The sequence below is a fragment of the Solanum stenotomum genome, chromosome 7 (genome assembly GCF_019186545.1).
Source record: "Solanum stenotomum isolate F172 chromosome 7, ASM1918654v1, whole genome shotgun sequence".
In the NCBI taxonomy this organism is placed as follows: domain Eukaryota; kingdom Viridiplantae; phylum Streptophyta; class Magnoliopsida; order Solanales; family Solanaceae; genus Solanum; species Solanum stenotomum.
This window is the reverse complement of record NC_064288.1, coordinates 6,370,433-6,380,769: the sequence shown is the minus strand read 5'-3', so window position 1 is coordinate 6,380,769 and position 10,337 is coordinate 6,370,433. Positions and strand designations below refer to the sequence as shown.

Sequence of the window (10,337 nt, the reverse complement as noted above, 5' to 3'; positions counted from 1 at the left end):
TAATTTTATTCCCAACAGGGGATCTTTTTATTTTCTTTTTTGTTTCACATTTCTCATCAAAGGATCTAGAAGCCACTTGACTGTAAGGAAAGGGGATTTTTTGATTACTTCAACCAGTACCGATTGAATATACACTCAACAATAGGAATTACTACTCTTAATCGTAGTGTATTGCATTACTGCATCTCACTAATCTTAACTATGTAACACACACATTTGAGATACTTAGTAACTGTAACACCTCGGTCTTAGAAAGTGTTAAATTGAGATTGGTACAAGTTACTCTTAAATTGTGAGTTTTGGGTCAATTTCAAACGACCATAACTTTCAGCACATAATGAGTTAGGTGGCTTATGAGATATCAAATCAAAGATCGTTTAGTTTTCGTTCCAACGCCACTAAGTTTGCTAAATTCTGAGTTCGGAAGAAGGATATATGACCATTTGAGTACAGCCTATCTAGTTAAGGAACTTCACCTATTTTAAAGAGGGGTATTTTGGTCTTTTTCTTACCCCACTACTCTAAAACGTTTTTCCACCTAAGTTAATAGGTCAAATAAGATCAAGTGAATTTTCATTTAGTCTAAAAACGTTTGAAAGGTTAGGGCAAAGTTCAAGAGGAGAAAAAGGGAGAAAACTCCAAGAGTTCATCGAGTTTTGAGGATTTTTACCAAGAACTTAGTCCTTTCGAGGTATGTAAGCTTTCATAGTGTTGAGTTTGTTCGCCCTCACTCCAATCATGTAAACTTTTACCCATGAATTCATTCTTGAAGTTGATTATTGGGTTCTTGAGAAGTTCTTGAGTTTAATTGATAATTGAGGTCTTGAAATCCTTGAGGTGAGGTTTTTTTTGCGAAATAGTTGAGCCTCTTGATTGAGGTTTGTGTGGGTTTCATTGAAAACGTTTTGGGATTGTAAAATTTTGTGAAATTGGACCATGGAATTGAAGTGGGTATGAGTTGAATCGAGTTTGGGAGTGGAAGAAAAGATCGGGCAAATATCTGCGCATTGGTCCATTTCGTGGAGGCGCTTTAAAAATTCAGTCCTCTGATAATTACCCCTCTCCGCGTTGCAGAGGGGATACTGAGTCCACTGTCTCAAAATTTATTTTGTGACCAAAAATAAAAATCTCTCTCCGCATCGCGTCAGTCTTTCCCAATTTATATCTTCGCTCGTTTCTTTTTATTAACTAACTAAACCTTCCTAAATCTTTGAGAGATTCTACATTCTAATCATAGTTCTTAAATCTTCATTTAAAATCAAAGTAAAGTTTAAGAGTAAAGTTCGAGAAAGTCTTTTTAGTCATTGTGAGAAGTCTTCCACAATTATTTATAACTTGTTTCAAGACTTGAGTAAATGAGTATGAGGATGAGAAGAGTTGAGTTCTTTTTTTTGAAATGAGTGACTAAGTATTCCCAAGTATGTAACACTTTTACATTTAAACGAGAAGAAACCTTGATTTCTGAATGAGTTCATGAAGAGTTTTAAGCGTTATATCTTTTAAGAGAACTTTTGAGTAATTATCTCAAATTGAGGAGGAGTTATGTTTTCTTCAAAACATATGAGCATGAGTTATATATTATATGATTTCTTAATGCTTTTTAGCATAGACTAGTGGATCCACTTAGTAGTAGGTTCTATATCTCGGCAAAGTATAAGACAATTCTGATTACGTGGGCGAGACGTTGTATCATCACATAACTCATAGTGATGGTTGTCGGTTAGAGAATCTCCCAAATAAGAGTAAAGAATTTATTATTGTATTTTAATATACATTGAGTTATCATCCACTGTTTGAAAAGTTTTAGATATATATTGCATTTTAATTGTTGCTTTCATATTGAGTTGAGTATTCTTGAGTTGAGGTGAGTATGGTTTCCTTTATATCGGTTCAAGCTTATGTTTATGTTTCAGAGTTCCACTTACCTGCTCGTACATTCAATGTACTGACACCATTTGACCTGCATCTTTTCATTATGGAAATACAGGTAGTCAGGGTCATTAACAGGCACTCCGTTGATACCAATTGCAGTCCCAGCTAGCTTTGGCGAGCCATTTTGCTTCCGGAGGGTTCCACTTTTACTTTTTAGTTTTGTTAAGATGTCGTGGGTTTTGTCCTGAAATATGTCATAGTTATTAGAGACTTCATAAACAGTAGTAGTTGATTAGTCTTTTTCTCATTTTCCTTGTTGATGTTTTAAAGACTTGAGTTGAGCAGTTATGCTTTTGAGTATTTTCAGAGTAAACTGAGTTAAACTATTTTATTAATGAGATATTATGAAATGAGTTTGCATTTGAGATTTCTATTGCACTTGAGTAAGTCTTCCATTAAATTATGAGCCAGGCCAAGGATCTGCTTAGGGACCAACAATGATTCTCGAGTGCCAGCCACGTCCAGGGTGAAGGCTCGGTGTGTGACAGTAACAACACTACTCACATGTTCATAATGAAAATGATAGAATCGAAAAAGAATCAAATATATACTGGGAAAAAACAAATTATAGCAGCTACATATTCATATTATTGAAGCATACTAAAAATTAGATATTACGATATCTACAGATTACTAGAAGCTAGAATATAAGATTGCGAGCAACTAAAAATATAAGAGAAATAAAACAGACAAATTACTAAAAGGAAAGAGTGTTGTCACTTTATTTTATTTTATTTTGTCAAAACCAAAGCAATGAGGACAAACTAGCATTATCTTAATCTTCTTTAAATCACCTAACAAAAGATCAACTTTTGACAAGGATAAGATCATAATATATGAAAGAATAAAGAATCCAATTTACTTCATAGTTTGAATACACTTCTATAGCTCGATATCACCATATCAGAGAATATATCACCAATAAATAAAAAAACTAAAAATACATACAGACGAAACAGAAAGAAAAAATTTGAGATAAACATAAGGAAAATTACCTCTCTTGGAGCAGCCACGCTAGAGACGACTAGCAAGAGGACTTCGCCACCACTGACCCACTAACAGATGAGAAAGATTGAAAGAAAATAAAAAATTTGAGGCTCAAACCTTCATATGTTCTGTTATAGAACGAGACAGAGAAAATACAAGAAAATATGGAGAATTGTATTTATATTCACACTTGAATACAAGAGACTACAACCCTATTTGTATACAAGAAAATAAGAAGCAAAAGGAAATAACATAAACGTCTAAATATATCCTTTTACCATAATTAGAACATGTAAATTTATACTCTACCATACTTAGATTGTTTATACAATAATTACAAAATTTTAACAGGTTCGATTTTGAAGAATACTATTCTTCAACCTTCAAATTCCAATTCTCTGCCTCTAAATGACCACCAATACCTTGTATTTCCAGCCAAAAATAAAGGTTTGAATTCCAATAGCCGTTTGAGCTGGAGAGAGAGATTGATTGAAAAAGATGGAGGAAAAAATAAGTACGAGAAAAACATACCCCAAAAATCCAGATTCGATGTGATATCTTCTAATTCACATTAGATTTGGGTAAGGTTTTTATCTAAGCCAAAGTCAACAAATCTAGTCCCAAGGTCTGTGATCTTTGAATATGGAGAGAGGGACTGACAATGGTGATTGGATGATGAACTAAGGTTCATATCTTGACTTTTGCATTTTTGAGAAAAAGAAAGGGGAGAGTAGCGCGCTTGGAAGTTGGAAAAGAAAAGGAGAGATGAGTGCGTGAGGGGGTGGGAATATAGGGTGTACGCATTATGTGCGTGTATATGAAAAAATATAGGGGAAATTTCATATATGACAAACATATTTAATGAAATAACGCTCTATTGACATAGTTTAACTAATTACATTATATGAGTATAGTTTAGTTTGCTATGGAACATTAATTATGCATATAACATTTTTTATTATTATTATTTATACGATATTCATTTTTTTAATAAATGGTTTCATGAGCGCTAAATAAGGTAACAAAAAATTTACATAATCCCATGATTCAAGCTAATCTATTAAATTAAATAATTTTCCAAATAAAGAGTTCTATAACGATGCAAACACCATAACAACTATATCAAATAAAATTATCTCTGATTGATCAAAATTCTTGAATATTAGTGTTGTTTTCAAGGGAACTCCAAGTTTTGAACGGCAAAAAAGTATACTATTGATTTGTATGGTATAAAATTGAAATTTTCAAAAGTGATTTCTTATTGTTTTGTTCATTGTAATGCTTCACAATTATGTGTTGTTGTTTATACAAAAATAGAGAAATTGTATATTTCCAATACTATTCTAATTGTTGGTACGAAAAATTGAATGACACAATTTGTATACATGAATTGTATATTTATCGATAAAAATTACATGCTTTGGTTTGATAATTGTGTTGTTAGTTAATTGCATAAATAAATGTGTTAGATTTGTATAATTATATGCTTTTATGCAAATATTTATAAATAAAAACTATTTGTATTTGTATATAACTATAAACTTTATTTGTATATGAGCATATGTATACGAATGTCATATTTAAATATACAAAAAAAATCAAACTATTTTGTTCATACTAACAAAATATACAAATTGGCCTATACAATTATGTTTTATACAAATACGTAATGCTCTTCGGATTTGTGTTGAAATGATGAATCAGACACAAATATTTTATATTTAAAATATTTGTATACATAAAAACTTTCAATTATATGAATCCAATATAATACTTAAATATACAAAACATATACGTATGCCTCAAGCAATTTTGTATATAACTAACAAAATATAGAAATCTTTATATAGAATTATGTTTTATGCATATACTTGATGTTCTTTTGATTTGTCCTGATCTGATGAACCAGACACAATCTCCTCCGATGTTGCCGATTGAATATTATTAGAATCATTGTCTTTGGCTTTATGCTTTTATACAAATATGAATATTTGTTTAAGTAAAACTATTTGTATTTGTATATAACTATTAACTTTATATGTATACGAGCATATGTATATGTATGTAATATTTAAATATACAAAAAAATTCAGACAATTTTGTATATACTAACAAAATATACAAATTGGCCTACACAATTATGTTTTATAAAAATACTTAATGATCTTCATATTTGTGTTGAACTGATGAACTGGACGCAAATATTTTGTATTTAAAATATTTGTATACATATAACTTTCAATTATAAGAATTAAATATAATACTTAAATATACAAAATATATACGTATGTCTGATGAGTCCACGATTTGGACTCATTTAGGGCTTTATTTGGATATATTTAGTGTCCTTAAATGCTTATTTTGTGCCAATAACTAATATAGAATCCTTGATTTCCATGTATTTGGATTTAGGAACAAAGCATGGACACTAATGTGCAAAAAGGAACGAAGTGAACTAAAGAAATGAAGAAATGAAAGCCTAACAATCGCCAATGTCACTCGGCGAATTGCCAAGTGGCTACCCTTCCGCCTAAAGTTCCAGAATGCTGGAGCTGAACTGGAGGCAACTTCAGCGAGCAACAAGTCCACTCGGCGAGTGGCCGATGGTTTTGGCAAAGAATGAATAGGTCGCCAAAAGTGCTGATGGAGATCCAAACAAATGCAGATGGGCGAGAGAAAAGGAGAAAGGGCGACTCTCGGAATCGTTCGGAGAGCCCGATCTAGAACGCCCAAATTACAGTAGTCGGACCAAGAAGAAGTGAAAAATGAAGGCGAGAGGAAGGACAATCGGCGAGTCACTGAATTATCGGCGAAGCTCGACTTACCTCGCTGATTGGTCTTAAACAATCACACTTCAGACTTGTTTATATTGATTTTTGCTGGAGAAAGAAAACATTCAGAAACGTGAGGAACAAAAGATTGGGAGAAAAATCACTGCTAGAGGCAATTTCTCAGCGATTTTAGCAAAGTTTTCTCGGAGATTTTGTAATAGAAGAGATTCTTAGTTTATTTTAACTTTCAATTTTCATTTGACCCAATTATAGAAGACATAATGGATGTTGATTTTCATCTTTTTAGTATGATTGGCAAAAACCCTCTCCTTAGTGTTTTGGCTATGAGACCAATTATTGAGTTTTGCTAAATGGGTGTCATTGATTTGTGAATAACAGTGTTAATTTGAAGTGGGTCTGATTTTCTATTGTGTTTTGAGGTCATCTCTCATGATTATTGACACTAGTTCAGTGTTTTGTGCTTGCTCGAGAAAGAGGTACAAAGCTGAAGTAGCAAGTTTATCTTCCTTAGTAGTGGGTCGCCATGATTTCAGCTTGAGAAAGTGAAACATAGAACCTATCCTTTGTATCTATCTCGAGAGAGTGGATTTGATAAGGACATGGGATGGACATCTTCCGTCTACTATTGAAGTTCGAGAGAATTTGACAAAGATAAGGTAATTGTTCGAGAGAAAATTGCTTTACATATAGTCCTACCTACCCACGACAATTTATCCCATTGTGAGCATCAATGTTCATCTACTAAAGTGAACTCAATAATTGGTTGGTCAATTCCCCAAGTTTTACCTCATTATTTGATCATTTCGTGTCAAGCGTTGAATTGGATTGATAATTATAATCTGTAATTTTGTAGTTTAAACCAAAAAGGGTGCAGTAAGTGTTCAATTGAAGAGATTGTTGTCATACTTTTGTCATTGAATTCGAAGGAAAAGCTACTCTCTGTGGGATCGATCCCAACTCACTTAGTTGGGTTATATTACTGACTAACGATCGGTTGCACTTAGTATTGGAAGAAGTGTCCTGATATATGAAATCAAAATAGCGCCGCTGTCGGGGAGTAGTGTTACTTAGAATTCTTCGATTGAAGATTTGAGTTGTGGATTGTTTGGTTGTAGTGAATTGGCTTAGGCTGCATTGTGTAGTGTTGGTTGAACTGCATAGAAGTAACAATGAGTGAGGAAGAGGTGAATGGCAGTCAAGTAGGTCATCGGGACGGTATCGATGATATCAATAGTGATTACAAGCCATCTCATACAGGTTAAACGGGTGCAATATGTATACCACAAGCTGATGGAAATGCAATATTTGAAGTCACTGGCACAACTCTTCATCTCCTCTGAATGAGAGGACTCTATGGAGGGCTAGAGCACGAAGACCAGCATGAGCATGTAAGAAGTTTTATAGAGGTTATTTCCACTATCTTTGGCGGGGGAGAATAGCAAGTGGTTGGCCGAGCTACCAAAAAAATCCATTACATCATGGGAGAGTTGATTATAGCATTCAATACAAGGTTTTTCCCTCCATCAAGGATGATGAAACTTAGAGACGATATACAAGGTTTCAAGCGATGGGAGGGGAAACCCATCCATGAAACGTGGGTGAGGTTTAAGAAATAACTACTTAAATGCCCAACTCATAGGCTACCAAACGATTTACTACTCCAATATTTTTATCGAAGTCTTGATTTGGTTAATAAAGGGGTGGCTGATCAATTGGTACGAGGGGGAATAATGTTGCAATCATTTGAGGTGGCTTCGTTTCTTCTTGATGACATGACCAAAATAAATCTAGCGTGGTAACACCCAAGAGGATCANATTTTTATCGAAGTCTTGATTCGGTTAATAAAGGGGTGGCTGATCAATTGGTACGAGGGGGAATAATGTTGCAATCATTTGAGGTGGCTTCGTTTTTTCTTGTTGACATGACTAAAATAAATCTAGCGTGGTACACCCAAGAGGATCAAGTCTCTCCATTTTGTTTTAGATTGACGAAAGAACAACTTGATAAAGAGAGGGAGAGGGATAAAAACATCAAGAGGATGTTGACCCAAATGGAATTTCTACAAGAGCGTATGAAGGGGACATGTGGAGTGTTTAGAGTTGAGGAGGGTTCCTCATCTGATTACTCAAGGCTGGGTGAAAATCAAGGTTGGAACTCGAAGAAATACGATGAGGGTTTTCACCCACGCTATCTACAGCGGGGTGGGAATCAAGGTTAGAACTATCACAAGGGAGAAGAGCAAAGAAAATACTAGCAATATTCAGCCGAGCAAAACGCCTATTGGAACATGGAGGAAGATCATAAAGACAACCACACTCACTCAAGTGAGAGTCCTAAATCGAGAGAGAGTGCAAATTTTCCGAGGGTGAATGATTTGCTATCACGCATCCTTGATAAAGTCGAAGGTTCGACTTTTCATCATTTAACAACAAAGTGAACTCTCACGCAGATGCAATCAAGATACTTGAAGTTTAGTTGAGTTAACTTGTAGAGCAACTAAAACAAAAAATGATGATGAAAGATGATGATAGAGAGTTGGTTGTGGTGACTCGAAGTGCAAAGGTAGCAATAGGTGATGTGACGGGAAATGAAGAAGCTCAAATGCATGAAGAAGACAAAGGGATGGAGGAAGAAGAGGCATCTATCAATCAAAGCATTGCCAAAGGACCACAAAAAGATATGGAAAAACACTATAAAAATCCAAAAGTTATGCAACCTTTATCCAAGATAGCTCCTCCATTTCCTCAACGTCTTAAGAAGAAGAATGATGATGAAAAGTTCAAGAAGTTTTTATTGTTGTTCAAGACATTATCAATTAATCTTCCGCTAGTGGAAGCATTGTTGGAAATGTCGGGGTACGCCAAATTTATGAAGGAATTAGTCATAAAGAAAAGGAGTTTGGATTTTGAAACAATCGAAGTCTCTCATAGTTGTAGTGCAATTATGACTAAGGAGTTGATAAAAAAGAGAGAAGATCCCGGAGCATTCACCAGCCCTTGCACCATTGGCATGCTCCAATTTGCTAAAGCCCTATATGACTTGGGAGCAAGCATCAACTTGATGCCATATGCGATCTATAAACAACTTGGGTTGGGGGAACCAAAATCCACGACAACGAGACTCTTGATGGCCGACCTATCAATTAAACATCCTATGGGGATACTATATGACATCTTGGTAAAGGTTGAACGATTTATTTTCCCGACTGATTTCGTCATTCTACATTGTGAAATAGATGCTGAAATTCCCTTCATTTTGGGAAGACCATTCTTGGCAACAGAAAAAGCATTGGTGGATGTTGAGAGCGGAGAATTGAAGTTTAGGGTGAATGAAGATAAAGTAACCTTTAATGTGTATAAGTCAATGAAACACCCAAGTGATATCCATGTGGTCTCCATTGTTGATGTTATTGATGAGATGGTGGCTAGTGTGAGCCATTTGATGTGTATGAGTGAGCCACTTGAAGCCATGCTTGCTAACTATGATGAGTTCGAAATTCAAGGGTATGAAGAGGTAGTGGCAGCACTATCAGGTTTAGGGTGGGAATATTCAAAGACTCCGTTGAAATTGGACATTGATTTAAAAAATCGAGAAAGTCTGCCCGCAAAGCCATCAACAGAAGAACCACCAAATCTAGAGCTAAAAGTACTTCCCTCCCATCTCCGATATGTTTTCTTGGGGGCAAATAACACTCTACTGGTGATTATTGCAGTTGATTTGCTTGAGTGGAAAATAAAAGTGCTCCTTGAAGTGTTGAGAAGGCATATCAAAGCTATAGGGTGGACTATCGCTAGCATAGTGGGCATCTCTCCCGGTATTTGCACTCACAAAATTCAGCTTGATAGTGATTGTAAGCCAACTGTTGAACATCAGCAGAAAGTGAACCCACCGATGCAAGAGGTGGTGAAAAAGGAGATAATAAAATGGTTGGATGCAGGCGTGATCTATCCTATTGCGGATAGCAAATTTGTAAGTTCGGTGCAATGTGTACTGAAAAAGGGAGGCATCACGGTAGTCCCAAATAAAAAAGGGGAGCTTATATCTATGGGACTGGTGACCGGATGGAGAGTATGTATGGATTACCAAAAGCTAAATTCATGGACTGAAAAAGATCACTTTCCCAAGCCCTTTATGGATCAAATGCTTGATCGACTTTCTGAGAGAGGTTGGTATTACTTTTTGGATGGATATTCCGGTTATAACCAAATCTTCATTGCTCCGGAGGACCAAGAGAAAACAACCTTTACGTGCCCATATGGTACTTTTGCCTTCAAACGTATGTCGTTTGGTTTATGTGATGCTTCGCCTACATTTCAGCATTGCATGATATCTATTTTTGCGGACATGGTGGAGGAGTCAATGGAAGTATTTATGGATGACTTCTCGGTTGTGGGTGACACTTTTGAAGCATGTCTAGAGCACTTATGACAAATTCTCCAAAGATGTGTGGAGACAAATGTAGTCCTAAATTGGGAAAAATGTCATTTCATGGTTAAGGAAGGTATAGTGCTTGGTCACAAAGTGTCACAAAAAGGGCTGGAGGTTGACAAAGCAATGATTGAAGTGAATGAGAAGTTACCACCACCAATTTTGGTGAAGGGTGTTCGTAGTTTTTTGGGAGATGC

The 10,337-nt window shown here is 35.3% G+C and overlaps 1 non-coding gene across 1 annotated transcript; it reads right to left on the bottom strand.

Annotated features, from left to right (window-relative positions):
- Positions 1 to 7,246: 7,246 nt before the first annotated feature.
- LOC125871971 (small nucleolar RNA R71) lies at positions 7,247 to 7,353 on the bottom strand. Its single transcript, XR_007447085.1, has one exon. It is a non-coding gene; the product is annotated as a small nucleolar RNA R71 (small nucleolar RNA).
- Positions 7,354 to 10,337: the final 2,984 nt, after the last annotated feature.